The sequence below is a fragment of the Apium graveolens genome, chromosome 8 (genome assembly GCF_009905375.1).
Source record: "Apium graveolens cultivar Ventura chromosome 8, ASM990537v1, whole genome shotgun sequence".
Lineage (NCBI taxonomy): Eukaryota > Viridiplantae > Streptophyta > Magnoliopsida > Apiales > Apiaceae > Apium > Apium graveolens.
In genome coordinates, this window is record NC_133654.1 from 246542898 (window position 1) to 246560334 (window position 17437).

Genomic DNA, 17437 nt, shown 5'->3' on the forward strand with positions numbered 1-17437 from the left:
TATAAAATATTCTTTTAGATCTTTATCTAACACCATTTAATTTTAAGGTATTTTAAAAAATATAAATTAAATGTAATTAAAAAAATTCAAATAAATTCCTTAAAATGTTAATTAAACACAATCCTGAATCACATTTATTATGACAATTTTAATTATAACACTACAAGAATAATGTTAATAGACATCACACATTAGACATTGGTTAACTTTGCCACTGATGTTAAAAGAAGTATTGACATCACCCGGTATTTTTGTGATGTCTTTGTTCTTTGTAGACATCGGTTATAATTAAACCGATGTCTAAAATTTACCGAAAAAAATAATTTCGCGTCCACCTTTTCTTTCCCTCCTTAGTCAAATTTTCATTTAATTTTAATTCTAAATTCCCCCCAAAATCCCAAAATTCTCCACCCTTAACCAAATTTTGGTTCCCCCAAATCAATCTTCAATACAAAATCAAAACAAAAATTAAGAACTAAAAAATCAAAACTAAAAACTAAAAAACAGAAATCTATTATCTCTCTCTCGAACCCCCCTCTCTCTCACCTCTCTCTCGATCGAGCCACTCTCCCCTCACAATCTCTTTGAACTCCGGCCATCATCTCACCATCACAATCTCTCGAACCTGTCTCTGGAACTCCTCTCTCTCTCTGAACCTCTCTCCGCTCTCAATCTCTCCGTTAAGCCTCTTTCAGTTAACCTCTCTACTTCGGTAAGTGTTGTATCTACTTGAATCGAACTGGTCTTCTCTGCATGAAGACCAGTTTTAAAAGTTGAGGATTTTTGAATTCAAAACCCTAATTTTGTAAATTGGGGTTTTTTCTAATTCGAAACCCTTATTTTTTTTATTAATTTAGTGTCTAAACTTGTTGCTAATACTTTTCTTCTTGTTGTATACAGGACCTAATCTGAGAAAAAGATTTAAAGCTTTAGGTAATTTGGGTGTTTTTAATTGTTCATTTGTATTTTTGTTTGTTTTTGTTTTTTTTGTAAATCATGTAAATTAACGATCCTTACATCTCTACTAATTAGATGGTCTTTTTTTAACTTTAATCCTCATTTTTTTGCTTTAGTTGTGATTTGTGATTTGATTTAGTGTTGTTTATCTAATTTTGCTCTTTATAAATGCTGATCTATTATTTTATTACAGATATGATTTGGTTTTAAATATTTTGATTTGGTGCTTGGTGCTTGTTATAGATTTATCTCCTTTATTTTATAGACAAGTTATCGAAATTAAGTTGTTTATATGCGCGCTCTGCCCGGGTACGAGAGGCTCATGATAGTGTTACTATAGAGTTATTGTAAGTTGTCACATGGCTTTATCTTCTTGTTCTTGCCATTACTATTTTTAATTGCCTGCACTTCTAAAGATGAATTACATAGTACCGTATGAGTGTAATCTTACGTCGAGCGTTTATCTTTAATGATACACGACATTACTTGAGTGCTTCAGCACAAATGTGGAGCAACACTCACAATGACACTCTTAAAGAGAAGATGTCGTAAAATCACCCGTTTTCCGTAGAAGTATAGTACAATTGTTAAGCTTCAGTCTTATTTTATTGATTTCCTTATAGATAATGGCAGGACTCTCGGATCAATATTTATTTTGTAAAAATACTCGAGCTTTATAAATGGTAACATGGATGGCTCAATATTTCTACAATCGTGATATTGAAGTACAGTATTGAACAACATTTTTGATCACTGAACGAAGAAACAGGCGACATGAATGATGTTCTTTACAACCTGTATAGTGTAACTGTATGTAAACTCTAATTCTGTTCATACATACCTCTAATTGACTTATCGAAGTTTGGACAAACCTTGTTCTATAGTCCAGTCCTTTTTCCTGATAAATCTTTTTAGGTGCATTAGCTTCTGTTAAATTGTAGAAGTTTCGATGAATGTACTAAATGTATTAGTGAATCTTTTCATGCACTAATATGAATCAAGCCAAGTAGCACACTAGTAAAATTTCAAGCTATTTCTGTATTTTTCTACGTTCGTTCTTCCTCGTTTAAATTTAACAGAGTAATTTCCTAGACATCAAGTTTGTCAAATACACCTTAACATATGCTTCAACATTGCCTTTTTCCTTGCTCTTTGCAGGGTGATCCAAAACATTTGCTGTTGGCTCATCTATTTGACAAACCCTGCTTTTTAGGACTCCTCGAAGTACAGGTAATTAAATATATGAGTAAATGAGATGGTCATGAGATTTATAATATACTATACTTTGTATTTTGAGTGTTTACTCTGCTTTAATAAATACACACTAAATAGAGGTGCTTGATATCTCTGCATGATAAAAACAGTGTTTGGTGTTTTAAGTCTCTTTAACAATATTCTACCTTGCTACTCTGCAACTTTTTAAGCATGGGCTGAGGTGAAGTTATGTTGGGTGTAGTACAATATGGTATATTTAAATAAGTTGTCCACCAAGCTGGGCATGTACCTATCACACGATTTTGCATTAAATTTTGCACATCAATTAGCTGTCAATGTTCTTTTTTAAAATTTCTTTTACGTGTTCATCTTTATTCTAACAATATGTGGGCAAACTTATGTCTTAAGTTTCTTTTACATAGTCATCTTTATTCTTCACAATCTGCTCATCATATCCAAGAATGGTGTTTTATAGTTGTTTAGCATCAGAAAAGAACTAAGTATTGTATTCAATTGTTCTCATTTCATTACTTTGTTTTGCTATAAATATCTCTTGGATCTTTGCAGCTAAAATGATCCCCATTTTCATGGTGTTTGCCGGTGGACCTTTGGGGTCTGGAAAGCAGTGGTACGTTTAACCGTGGTTTTCCTTTGTAACATCTGCATAACTTATATTACATTGAGGTCAATGTAAAACATAAACATTTCATTTGAAGTTTATTTCATTATTTTGTCAACTCTAGCAAGCACGTATATGTACTGTAGAACTGAGCTTTTTCAAGGTGCATGTTTAGCCCACAATTCCCCTAGGCCCTAACCTTTCATTGTTGTTATTATGGTGTAGGTTTTCATGGATCCATGTGGACGACCTAGTAAGCCTGATATATGAAGCTTTAGTTAATCCAAATTATAGAGGTAAACATCTATGCTCCACTCATATGTACTGTATTTATATAGTAGCATATGTATATCTGATTACAAAGGAAGTAACTTCTAGGAAATCACCAGTGTGCACCGAACTTTAAGTTTTATATAATAATAAAGCCAATGGCCAGAAGCTTTTTGCTTGTGAACTCCATTACGTGCAAGCGCAGAAGCACCGAGAGGCTAGAGCACAAGTATTAGATTAATAAATTCTCTTGAAATTTTCCTTTATTCTTTATCCAGGAAAGTTATACTTGTGTTCCACCACACATTTCGTAAGTGGTATATATGTACTAATTATATGTGCATTTGCCATGCACCCATCTAATAATCAACATCTCCACATCAATCTCTTTCTTATATAATAATTGTTATGCTGTATCAGGGAAGAGTCTGAGGGAAAACTCAAGGGAATTTTGGGAATAATTGTTATATAATAATTTTTATTTCTGGACGAATTTAAATTTTTCAGGTCAAGCATCTTTGATGCCAAAGCAGGAATTACTCTAAATGATAACTTTGTCAAGCTTGTTTCGTGGTATGACAATGAATGGGGATACAGGTAAACAGTCGTTCTCATCTAATTGTGATTTGTGGTTCAGTTGTTTCTCTTATGAGCAAAGTTGACTGTTAAATTCTTTTACATATGTCTTTTTGGGTGGTTAATGCAGCACCCGTGTGACTGATTTGATCGTGCACATGGCATATGTCCAGTAAGTGGGGGATCGTACTTGCTTGCTTGGGATAAAGCGGCTTGCTCATCTTATCCTTTGCAGTTGTTGAGATATCTAAATAATGGGAACTTATATGGGCCTTTGCTGTCTTCTGTAGAGAGGATTTGCGTCTCATATTTTGAAGAGTGTTCAAAACAGGATAGTGAAAAAATTATCTTACAATTTTCATTAGACTGAATGACTTTTCTGGAGAATGTAATAGTTTAGATTTCAGATCATATGTTTTACTATTTTTGTTGACGTTCTCAGACAACAATTACACAATTAGTGATGTAAAACTCTACACAATTTGGTCTATAAACTTCTTATACATCACTTTCAATTAAGAAAAGCTGATGTCAAAAAAGATAATGTACATCACTTTAAGGTAAAAACTGATATCAAAGAAATTCAGGTTCAAGTCTAAATGAAACATAAAAATCACTTTGTTTAAGATAAAACTGATGTCAAGTAACATTATAAACATCACTTTTAACCAAACAAAATAGATGTCAAAAAACACAATGTACATCAGTTTCAGACAAACAACTGATGTTAAAGACTAACAAGTTCAAGTGTAAATGATACATAGACATCACTTCATTTTAGAAAATACTGATGTCTATACGCTAAATTAGACATCACCAAAATTATCAATGTTTTTGTGACAAAAAACATAGCTCAATATATGTTTAATATGTTTTAATAGGTGTAATTTAGTTATTAAATAATTTTGTTATAGCATTTTTTATAAAAAATCATCACATAGACATCAGTGTTTATCACTAAAATCGATATTTTTGTGACAAAAAACATAGCTCATGATATGTTTAACATATTTAATTAGGTGTAATTTAGTTATTAAATGATTTATTTATAGCATTTTATATAAATAATCAACAAATAGACATCTATTTTTTAACTAAAATCGATGTCTAATCGAGTATAAACAACGAGTATTCACCGATGTCTAGAATAGACATCACCGACATCAACATCGGTTGGGAAACAGCATAGACATAGGCCAAAAAGCGATGTCTATGAAATTTTTTCTTGTAGTATAAGAACAGTCAGTTGCACACATCACTAACGAGTTAAAATCATATTGTACCATTTTAATTTAGCGGCTATTTGAAATCTGTCCTCATTTATATTTTCTGAACCTATGTTTAATTGGCCCATCCTTTTACACACCTTACCCAACTTTTGTTAGTTTTGACAGTTTACGAGAACAAAAACAAACTGGTGTGACATGATAATTCAGCATATTCATTTGAAAAAAAATAATAAATTATTAAATAAACTAAAATTAAAAACTGATTGTAATATTAGTTAATGATGGCATGAAGTGCTTGCTATGTATACTTAAATCTCCAGTAGGCTTGTCAATGGAGCGAAAATCCGAACCGACCTGATCCAATCCGCAATCCGCGTATATGAATCAACCCACTAAAATTTCGACCCGAGATATTATCCAATAAGAAAAATCCGACTATAAATGGAGTGGATATGGATTTAGGCTGATCCAATTCGTTAATAAGGCGATCCGGTTTATATATTTATGTATATATATATTATAATATTTTTTATAGTTTCCAATTTAGAGTTCTTATCTTCAATCAAGGTCCATTGTTTGTATTTCATTCGATCTAGGCTCTAGAGTGGAGTCGATTTCTATATTGTACTCTAATTCTTTTAACTTTTCAGAACCGGATATCACCCCAATCACAATTCACATAACAGTTTCACTTCGAATCATCAATTTTTTCCATTGATAGAATCATATACTCTATAATTCAATGGTATGTTTAATTTTAGGTATGTTTCCAATTTATAAAAACTTTTGTAATATGTTACGTTAGAAAATAAATATACATAAATGCTTGCCCGGAATGCTAAAATTTTAATCATCGATGTGCCCGTACTATGATATGGATTTGAAATTATATCTTATATATAGCTAGTTTAAGCAGGATATTTGGTTGGTAGTAATACACTATAAAACATACGAACCGTTAGAATAAAAACAAAATTAACGGTCAAAATTATTTGGTACTTGTTGTAAATGTGATAAGTAGAACTAAACTAAAAACACTTCGATTATGATAAAAACACTCAATACTAAATAGATAAAAGATGTAATATAATAGTAAATAAATGTAGTAAATAAATGTAGTAAAAATATATTATAATAAACACACTTTAACAACATTATAATTAAAAAATATATTAAAAATTAAAATAGTAAAAAAATATGTATACATAACAAACAAATAATTTACTAATTACACAACAATGGATTACGAGAAAAAATGAAAATTATTATAGCAAACTAGTCTTAACTTGTTCGAAAAAGTAAGTTTCAAAGTTATAGTAATTTATTTGATAAAATTAATAAGCAATCCCGTGCATAGCACGAGTTTAAGCTAGTTCTGGATTACAGGGGTAATTCTCTTTATTTCATGGTCCACATGTTGATTTAAATGTTAGAATATAAGCTTTATTGTATTATATGATTATATGTATAAGAATTAGGGGTTTTACTATTTATTGGTTTGGTACCACAAGTCTTGTCTTTTACTCATTATTTTAAATTGAGACATTCTTTTTGTCAGGTTTTGGGTCCTTATTTTTATGATTATTTTGTGCACACTTTATCTTTATCTTTTTGTGATCTATACTCCTTCCTATCGTTCTCTGTTCTTAACATCAAAATGATTCATTGTGAAAATATGATAGGAAATTGGAAGCATATATTATTGGTTATTGCAAGTATATTGACCGTGCTAATCAAAGAACTATCAACTTATTGATCTGCACTAAATTGCAACGAAACAGGGAACAAAGAAGGTTATTAAGATTTGTTGTTCTGAATACGCGTCGAACCTTTAGATGTTAAAACAGTTATGCCAATGTATGATAAAAGTGATGTTGGTACAATGTTGGATATCCTTGCATAGTCTAATTATTTGACAAGTTACAACTACTAAAATTGATTCGGATGGATAGACAATAGATTTCTTTTCATTACAATCGCAGGATGTTTTACCATAAAATCATAATAAATATTTTTTTTCAATCTTTAAGAAAATGGGTTGAATCAACGTCGAGGAAGAAGACTGACGAGTTTCGGAGAACGCGTATCAGGAGCGTCGAGCGCGCCCTATAAAGTTTACCCTATGTGGGAGTCGCTTACAACAACTGTTGACGATTAAGAGTTATAACGGCGATTGGTAAAATTTTATATGAATGATTACGATGACCATCACAATGGGAGATCAAAATAACTATGATAAAGAAAGTACGCGATGGCCGATACGACAACGATGCCACTACAGTCGCTATATTACAAGACGAAGATGAAGAACAAGTATTGATATGAAGTCTATAAAATACGATTCTAAGCTAAGGGAGAAAGATTGAAGTAGTAAAGGAGCAAAAAATGACTCGGACTCAGGGAAAATGACCCAGACTACCCTACGGCGCGCCCCATGCTATGTGGCCATAAGGGGTGACCACTCCGCAACACAAGTGAAATGACTTGAAATAATTAGCAAGGATATTCCTCCCACAACTAAACACGGAAGTAGATGAAGCATAAGAATCATACAAGAGAGGAGAAGGAGCCCCGGAGGAGCTCTCCATGCCTAGGGCGCGCCCTAGGCATAAATGAGTCCTCTGTACGACTCCAATCCTTCACAAGGCGCGTCCGAAGTAGGAAAAGGCCCTCTTGAGCGTTGTCCTTATACGGGAATGCTCATAAACAATTTGTGTGTTCTTTGGTAGCCGTGTATATGTATTCGTTGAGTTGTCCTTACTAGGACACATTGGGGTTAACTCGCACTTTGCACTTATATTAGGGATCATTTTTCCGCCTGATCAGTTGTCCTTATCTAAAAAAGTAATAACAAGTCTAGGATTGCACGTACTTGTAATTAGGAAATGTTATTTTCATAAATCCAAAGACAATCCATAACTCAAGTAATTTACATGACAAGATAAACGAGACATAACCAAACAAATATCTATAATCTCATCTCAAATTGTAAATATATATTTAGACGTAAATTGTTAATTATTGATAAAAACCTCGCAAACATCTATGATTTAAAATAAATTTTTCAAAATATCATTCAAAATACGGGGAATGTATAGTTGTGTATCAAATGATTTAAAATTAATAAGAAATTTACCAAAATACACATTTTAATAAATAATAAAATCTCATGAACTTTTAATACCTTTTATAATTTAAAATGAATATCACAACTTTTTTACTGTTATTTTAAAATCTTAATTGATTGTATTATAAAATATTCTTTTAAATCATTATTTATACCATTGAATTTTAAGGTATTTTCAAAAATAGAAATTAAATGTGATTTTAAAATTTTAAATAAATTTCTTAAAATTTTAATTAAACACAATCTTAAGTCATAACATTTTTGTTTATAAGAACAAAATCTGTTGCACACGTAACTATGGTGTTAAATCCATATTATACCACTTTAATTTAGTGTCTATTTTAAACCGAAAAGTAAAAAGATAGAAATCGATTTAACAAAGATGTTATTTTTTTCCCAATAAATTTGATGCACTTTAAACTACTATATACAAATTTAAAAAAATAAAATAAAAAATTACTAATTAATGAATACACGAAGGTACTAACTAATTAATAAATAAATTGTACAATATTGTGAAAAAATAGTTCATAATCATTAAAATCTATTTCCTATCAAAAATAAAAAAATCAGTAAATAGAATAGAAAATTTGTAACAATATTCTAGAAACTTCTTTACCATTGACTAAACAAAAAAAAACTCTTTATCCATATTTCCTAGCGGGTTGTGATGATGGTATATAAATAAAGTTTCACCTCCATAATCACATCCAAACCCTAGATTAGAAACATATATGGGTCTCCTAAACACCAAGTTGAGAAGTCTAGTTTTGATTAAGCTGCCAAGAAGAAGGGGATATGGCATGAGAAGACGATCACATCATTCTTGTGCTAAAAGGTATGTACCTAGTTTGTAAAATTGATTATATAAATCAATTGCAAGTTATAATTTTTAACAAAAAGATTATTTCAACATGTCTGCTTTGCTCAATTACTTTATGAAAAATAGGCCTTTATCTGCCGCTCCTCTTTGTTAATTTATTTTATATAATTCTGGATTTCAATTTTTTTTGTTGTATATTATGAATAGGAATTATTAAAGGAATGGTCAGCTTCTCCAACCTGTTAGCCTCATGTCCATTGGATATGGTGCAAGACCAGACCAGCAGCAGCTCAACTGCAACAAGCATCTCAAACACAAATGCGGCAACAAAACAACAATGGTGGATACTATCGACCCCAGGCATTGCTTTCCATGGGCAAAACCATCAGCCAACTCTGCCGTCGTCCCCACAGCGGCAATGAGATCCTCTGTAAGTACAGGGCATGTGACATTTGTATATAATTGTTCACCTCCCAAATCCTTCCTGAATTTCCTCCCGATATTTTGTTATACTGATGATCGTTTTCTTGAATATAATTTAGTTCTTGAGTCCGATGAGCAACCTTTAACCATGAAACATGTTTGAAGTCATATTAGCTTTCAGACATTCCTTTCCCCTGGTAAGGTGTAAGCTATAACTCAATTAATAAATATCAATATAACTCGTAAATGAGTCACGGTATAGTTTTAGTTTGCCCACAAGAGGAGTTCTTCGGTTGCCTCTTTCCTAGAACAACCTCCTTCATTACCGAGCTGAAAGGATGCTGAGAATTTGATGTAAGTACGTGCCAACTCTATGAACATCCTGGACTTTCAACACAAAGCATTGTAAGTATCGCCCCCTTACATTAACTCTCACATTCACTTCTTATCATAAATTTCACCCCCCAATTTCTCTAACAAATCCCCTCTTTTCATTCTAATCTCCATTCCATTCCATTCTTTCATTTCATCAATTGTAATACTCTTAAATCAATATGGCTTCATTTTCTGTTCCCTGCCCCAATATTTGTGCTCCTTATGCTAATTTGCCGCTGGACCAGCCCTAGCCCATTCTCGCTTCTTTTCGACCCCGTTCGGTTCCGAGTCAGGCTTTCCTTTCCGGATCTTCACTCCCAAACAAACTACGGGGAGGAAACTCAGGAAGGATTTGGGAGGTGGACAGTTGCATAACTCTGCAAATTTAGTCATATGTCTGGAATGTTTCTATTAATATACAAATGTCACATGCCCTGTACTAATAGAGGATCTCATTGCCCGCTGTGCGGATGACGGCGGAGTTGGCTGATGGTTTTGCCCATGGAAAACAATCCCCGTGGGTCGATACTACCCACCATTGTTGTTTTGTTGCGGCATTTGTGTTTGAGATGCCTGTTGCTGTGGAGCTGCTGCTGGCCTTGCTAATCCCATTGTGAGCTGTGATGTTAAAGTTGGAGACGGTGGTAGGCTGGTAGCACCATATCAGTAGGACATGAGGCTAACAGGTTGAACAAACTGATTAATAGGATATTTATGACTTCAGACATGTTTCATGGATGGGACTCAAGAACTAAATTATATTGAAGAAAAGATCATCAACATCATCAAGAATAACTATGGAAGATATGGCAAAGAAACCTGCATGGTTCAAAAAAATTTTGGCTGAAACATTCTTTGAAGCATGTGAGGTCCATGATCGTACAAGGAAGAATGAGAAGAACATATATTGCTTGTTATGCTAATATGGTCAAAGGTTGCTGCTAGGACTGAGAAGTAAATTATATTTAAGGGGAGGATCCACATGTTTAATGAGATATTTCTCATATATGAATGTGAAACAAAATTTATTTGGCAAGTTCTTATTCTTAATGTCACTTAAAGCAAAAAAATTGCTTCTTGATTATAATACATAATATAATTTGTAATTTTTTTATATTATCATCATGTATGAGCAGTTCTTCCATATTACTTACTATCATAATAAAGCTATAAATTGTTTGGATTGTAATTCTTTTTTAAATCTTAAATGCGTCTTTATCTAGAAAAGTAATAGTTTAATTGTTTGGATTGTAATTCTTTTTTAAATCTTAAATGCGTCTTTATCTAGAAAAGTAATAGATTGTTGGTATGCCATTTTCATAAATTGAAAAGAGAATCAATATGTAATTAACATGGTAAGATAATCAAGACATAGTCAAAGAAATGTCCATAATCTCATCTCAATTTGTAAATATATACATTTAGAGGTAATAAAAATTATTGTAATTTTTTTAAAAAAGTTTATAAAATTTCTGCCAAACTTCTATGATTTAAAGTAGAGTTTTTGAAATATTATTCAAAATATGGGGCACATAGAATTATTGTGTATCAAATTATTTAAAATAAACAAGAAATTTACCAAAAATTACATTTTATTAAATAATAAAATCTCACGACCTTTTAATACTAGTACATACATTTGTAATGATATCTTTTATAATTTTAAAAGAATATCAAAACTATTTTATGATTATTTTACAATCTTAATTGATTATATTATAAAATATTCCTTTAGATCTTTATCTAACACCATTTAATTTTAAGGTATTTTAAGTAGAAATCTAGTCTTTGTAGACTCAACGGATAAGACCATTCTGGCTATCCGTTGATGGAGTAGCTTTACTTAGAAATAAGTTTAGTATTGTAGCACATTTCAGTTTCTGTATTTAAGTTATAATTCTTAGAAGTTGTGGGAAATTATAAGTCATGTTAACTACTAGTGGATATGCAAATAGGAGGGCTAATTGTAAATATTTCATGCCTTATAATTTTGTATAAATGAAGTAGTATCAACTAATAAATTAAAGGCCTTCAACGGATGAGAAACAAAGTTTCAACGGATGTCTCTAAAACTTCAACGGATAACATCCATCAACGGATGAGCGCATCAACGGATAAAGCTTCAACTGCTAATGCATAAACGGATGAAAGCTTCAACGGATGCTCAGTTCAATAGCAGTTGACAGTGACAATTCATAAGCTGACAGAGACACATGGGTTGACAGAGATAATTGGAATGTGGTAGCCTCTTGGAGGAATCAAGAAAATGCAGCATTTCCATTCTGGTGCAAACAAGGAAGTATTCAAAGATTCACATATTATCCTAGATTGCATTGGATAGAGAAATGAAGAAGAAACATGTGAAGAACCTTTTTAATTGTATTTGTACTTTTGTCTTCACTTGTAAACTTGGTGTTATATAAACCAAGTTGCAGCTAGTAATTAGAATGTGATTTTTTCCAGAGCGGTTTAGAAAAATCCAGAGAGAAAAATCATCTAGTTTGTACTAGGACGCAGCTGTGATCAATTCTTTGAATCACAGATTTTCTGAAATACACATCTCTGGTGGAACAACAAATCCACTAGAAAAGTTTTTGAAGCCTTTGTGTTCTTTATATTTGTGTCTTGAATATATATCTGTCTGTACCTTCTCAAAGAAATTCACACACAACTGTTCATCAAACACTTAGCCTTTGAAACTGCTCAAAACTTGAAAAAGTTTTGAGATTTACATTCAACCCCCCTTCTGTAAATCTCATTGTTAGTTCCTTGAGAATAACAATTGGTATCAGAGCCATCTCTTAACTTACAAAGAGTTTAAAGATCTATTCTACTAACATCATGAGTAAGAAGGATATTGGTATAAAGATACCAATCCTGGAAAGAGATAATTATCAGCACTGGAAAGTGAAGATGTATCTACATCTTCTCTCTCAAGATGAAAGCTACATCAACTGCATTGAAAGTGGTCCTCACATCCCTCACAAGGTGGCCACAGCTGCAACTTCCACAGTTGCTATTGGAGAGTCTATTCCCAAACCAAAAGCAGAATGGACTGATGAAGATATTAAAGAGGTTCACAAGGACAAGAAAGCCATGAACATTCTGTTTAATGGCCTAGATCAAGATATGTTTGATAATGTCATTAACAACCAAACTGCTAAGGAAATTTGAGATACTGTGCAACTTATCTGTGAAGGTACTGAACAAGTTAGAGAAAACAAAATGCATCTTCTCATTCAACAGTATGAATACTTTCATTTTGAAGAAGGAGAATCACTGAATGATACCTTCAATAGATTTCAGAAACTGTTGAATGTATTGAAGCTGTATGGCAGAGTGTACCAAGTCAAGGATTCCAACTTAAAATTTCTGAGGTCTCTACCAAAGGAATGGAAGCCTATGACTGTTTCACTAAGGAATTCTCAAGATTATAAGGACTTCACACTTGAAAGATTATATGGAATTTTGAAGACCTATGAACTTGAGATGGAGCAAGATGACCTGTTGGAAAAGGGAAAGAGAAAAGGTGGATCAGTTGTACTTGTAGCTGACAATGAGAAGACTGACGCCAGGAATGAAGAAAAGACAATACCAAGTCTCAAAATTGGCACAAGCAAATTAGAATCAAGCAAGGGAAAGGAGCAAGTCGCTGAGGTTGAAGACAACTCCAGTCAAGATGACTCTGATGATGTTGATGAACATTTGGCTTTTCTGTCCAGGAGGTTTGCAAAGATTAAATTCAAGAAAAATGCTAGATTCACTAAGTCAAACAAGAACATGGTGGACAAATCTAATTTCAAATGTTATAACTGTGGCATAAGTGGGCACTTTGCAAATGAGTGCAGAAAGCCAACTTCTGATAAGAAGAAATTTGAGCAAGTGGATTACAGAAAGAAATATTTTGATTTGCTCAAACAAAAGGAAATGGCTTTTCTGACTCAGGAAAATGACTGGGCAGATGATGGAGCCAATGAAGATGATGATATGGAATATGTCAACCTAGCCCTGATGGCTAATTCTGATGAAAATGAAACTAGTTCATCAAGCAACCAAGTAATTACTACTTACCTCTCTCAACTTTCTAAAATTGAATGCAATGAAGCTATAAACGATATGTCAAATGAATTATATCATTTGCGTGTTTCTCTTAAATCTCTAGCTAAAGAAAACACAAGAATTAAAGAGAATAATTTGTTTTTAAGTGATAGGAATGCTGTGTTAGAGGGTAAGGTAATTGAGCTTGAAAAGATTAAAATCAAATGCGTATCTGTTGAGAGTGAACTAGAAGAATCTGTTAAGAAAGTAGAAATTCTTTCTAAATAATTAGAACGTGAGCAAGATTTAATCAAGGCCTGGAAAATATCTAGGGATGTTAGTGCTTAGATTGTCAAGGTTCAGGGAATTGAATCACTCTGTGAGAATGTCTGGAAGAAAAAAAAAAGGAAGTAGAATTAATTGATGGATTGTCAACGGATGTGGAATCAACGGATGATGAAAGTTATCCGTTGAAGGAAGAAAAGGAGCATCCGTTGAAGGCTCATCAATTAAAACAGGCAAGTGATTCTAAAAAGAATAATTTAAAAAATCTCAATAAGAAGTTTGGTTCAACTTCCAAGAACATTGTCAAAGAAGAAGCTAGCACATCCAAATATGCCAGTAAGGTGAATATAGGACACATGACTTTAGATCATTTGAAAAATAGGCTTAAGTTGGTTGAGGATAAAAAGGAAACTAAAAGGAAATCTAATAGAAATGGGAAGTTAGGGATTAACAAACACAACAATTACACACCTGATAAGTATGCTCCTAGAAAAAGTTGTGTGCATTATAAAAGTGTTAATCATCTATCTGCTAACTGCAAGTCTGTTAAGAATGCTCTCATGCCTTTAAATCCTTCCATGTCTAACATGTCTATGTCACCTCCGCATGTTATGCCTGTTATATCTCAACAGAATCCTCATGCATATTTTGCAAACATGCCATATATTAATAATCCTTATTTTGCTGCATTCAGTATGCCTCAAATGCCATACAATATGCGTATGTGGAATAATATGTTTGCACAATCTATGCCTTATCAAATTCAACCAAATGTGCTAAATGATTCTGTGACTAACACTACACTTCAACCAACTATATCTGAGACCAAGGTTGACCCAAAGTTACCTAAGTCAAAAGATGCAGGAAGTATGAAGTCTAGGAAAAAGACTAACAAGGCTGGACCCAAGGAAACTTGGGTACCAAAATCAACTTGATTTGATTTTGTTGTGTGTAGAGAAAAAGAAGGAATCTATGGTACTTGGACAGTGGTTGTTCAAGGCACATGACAGGAGATTTCACCCTGCTCACAGAGTTCAAGGAGAGAGCTGACCCTAGCATAACCTTTGGAGATGACAACAAAGGGTTCACTATGGGATATGACTTGATTTTAAAAGAAAATGTCATCATTGATGAAGTTGCATTAGTTGATGGTCTCAAACACAATCTATTGAGCATCAGTCAACTATGTGACAGAGGGAATACTGTTTCCTTCAATTCTGAAGCCTGTGTTGTCACAAGTAAGAAGGACAACAAAGTGGTTCTAACTGGAGTTAGAAAAGGGAATGTGTACTTGGATGACTTCAACTCTACAGATGCAGAATCAATTACTTGTCTTTTCAGCAAAGCAAATCAAGATGAAAGTTGGCTATGGCACAAGAAGCTGTCCCATTTGAATTTCAAGACAGTGAATGATCTAGTCAAAAAGGACATAGTTAGAGGAATGCATCTAGTGGAATTCACAAGGGATGGACTGTGTGATGCTTGTCAGAAAGGAAAGCAAAAGAGAGCATCATTCAGTAAGCAGCTTGAATCAGCAATTGATGAACCATTACAACTGCTACACATGGATCTTTTTGGACCAGTCAATGTATTGTCAATTTTAAGGAAAAGATATTGCCAAGTGATTGTAGATGATTTCTCAAAGTTTTCATGGACCTACTTTCTTGGATCAAAGGATGAAGCTAGTGAAATCATTATCAATCACATCAAGCAAGTCAACAATCATCCAGATTTCAAAGTAAGAAATATCAGGAGTGACAATGGAATTGAGTTCAGGAATTCTACCATGAGGTTATTCTGTGAAGAAAATGGGATCATGCATGAGTTCTCAGCTCCAAGGACTCCACAACAGAATGGTGTGGTGGAAAGGAAGAACTGATCACTAATTGAAGCTGCAAGAACATATCACAAAGGGAAGTTTGATGCGAAGGTTGATGAAGGGATATTTGTTGGTTATTCTGCTGGAAAATCATACAGGGTCTACAATCTAAGAACCAACATTGTTATGGAATCTGTGCATGTTGTGTTTGATGATAAAAAGATTGATGGACTAACAGATGAGGGACATCATGAAGGACTCAAATTTGACAACATTGAGATATATTGTGATGATAGTGAAGATGAGAATGATGGAGAAGGCACCTCGAAAAAGATTCAAAATCTGCCTTTGGATAATGCACAAAATGCTGCATCAGTTGAAAGTCATAATTCAACATCCTTTGATAGAAGTAATGCAGCATCCGTTGAAAAACAAAGTGCATCATCCGTTGAAGTACATAATGAAGCATCCGTTGATCATAGTCTATCAACGGATAATCAATTCACTTCATCAGTGGATAGAACTCCCAGTTCCTTTCAAAGGATCAATAACTCAGGGGGAGTTTCAACCAATCAACACTCTATCTCACATCATGACAATACTGAGGCAACCTCATCTAGAGCTAATCTACCACCTCAAAGGAAATGGATAAAGAATCATCCTTTTGAATTGATCATTGGTGATGCAACATCTAAGGTGCATACTAGAAGGGCTACTCAAGATGAATGTCTATACAGTAGTTTTCTATCACATGAGGAACCTAAAAGAGTGGAAGAAGGTCTATCGGATCCAGATTGGATTTTAGCAATGCAAGAGGAGCTAAACCAATTTGAAAGGAACAAGGTATGGAAGCTCGTACCCAAGCCAAATAACAAGAGCTCTATTGACACAAAATGGGTATTTAGAAACAAGATGGATGAAAATGGCATTGTCATAAGGAACAAAGCTAGATTGGTTACCAAGGGCTATTCTCAACAAGAGGGAATAGATTTTGATGAGACATTTGCTCCAGTTGCAAGACTTGAAGCCATCAGAATCTTTCTAGCCTATGCAGCCCATGCCAATTTCAAAGTCTATCAAATGGATGTCAAGAGTGCATTTCTGAATGGAGAATTGGAGGAAGAAGTTTATGTAAGCCAACCTCCAGGATTTGAAGATCCAAACTTTCCAGACTATGTGTATTATCTGTTGAAAGCACTCTATAGACTAAAGCAAGCATCTAGAGCCTGGTATGAGACTTTGTCAAAATTTCTCCTAGATAATTACTTCACAAGAGGTACTGTTGACAAAACTCTTTTCTTTAGAAATGTTAATGGCTCTACAATACTTGTTCAAATCTATGTAGATGATATTATATTTGGTTCTACAAATGATAAGCTTTGTAAAAAGTTTTCTAAGTTAATGCAAAGTAAATATGAAATGAGCATGATGAGAGAGCTAACTTATTTTCTTGGTTTACAAGTTAAACAAGTTAGTGGTGGAATTTTCATTAGTCAAACTAAATATATTTATGACCTTTTAAAGAAGTTTGACTTAATGGATTGTTCATCTGCAAAAACTCCCATGACCACTGCCACCAAGCTTGAATTAAACAAGGCTGAAAAGTCTGTGGACATTACAAGTTATAGAGGCATGGTTGGCTTACTTCTATATTTAACTGCTAGTAGACCTGATATAATGT

At 33.3% G+C, this 17437-nt stretch overlaps 1 long non-coding RNA gene across 2 annotated transcripts; it reads left to right on the forward strand.

Moving 5' to 3' along the window:
- Window positions 1-506: 506 nt before the first annotated feature.
- Window positions 507-4181, forward strand: LOC141676522 (uncharacterized). 2 transcript variants are annotated; one of them, XR_012557055.1, is made up of 7 exons: window positions 507-712; window positions 901-933; window positions 2116-2187; window positions 2740-2800; window positions 3017-3087; window positions 3569-3658; window positions 3768-4181. It is a non-coding gene; the product is annotated as an uncharacterized LOC141676522 (long non-coding RNA). The 2 variants fall into 2 exon arrangements; XR_012557056.1 differs by lacking the exons at window positions 507-712; window positions 901-933 and adding an exon at window positions 1444-1530.
- Window positions 4182-17437: the final 13256 nt, after the last annotated feature.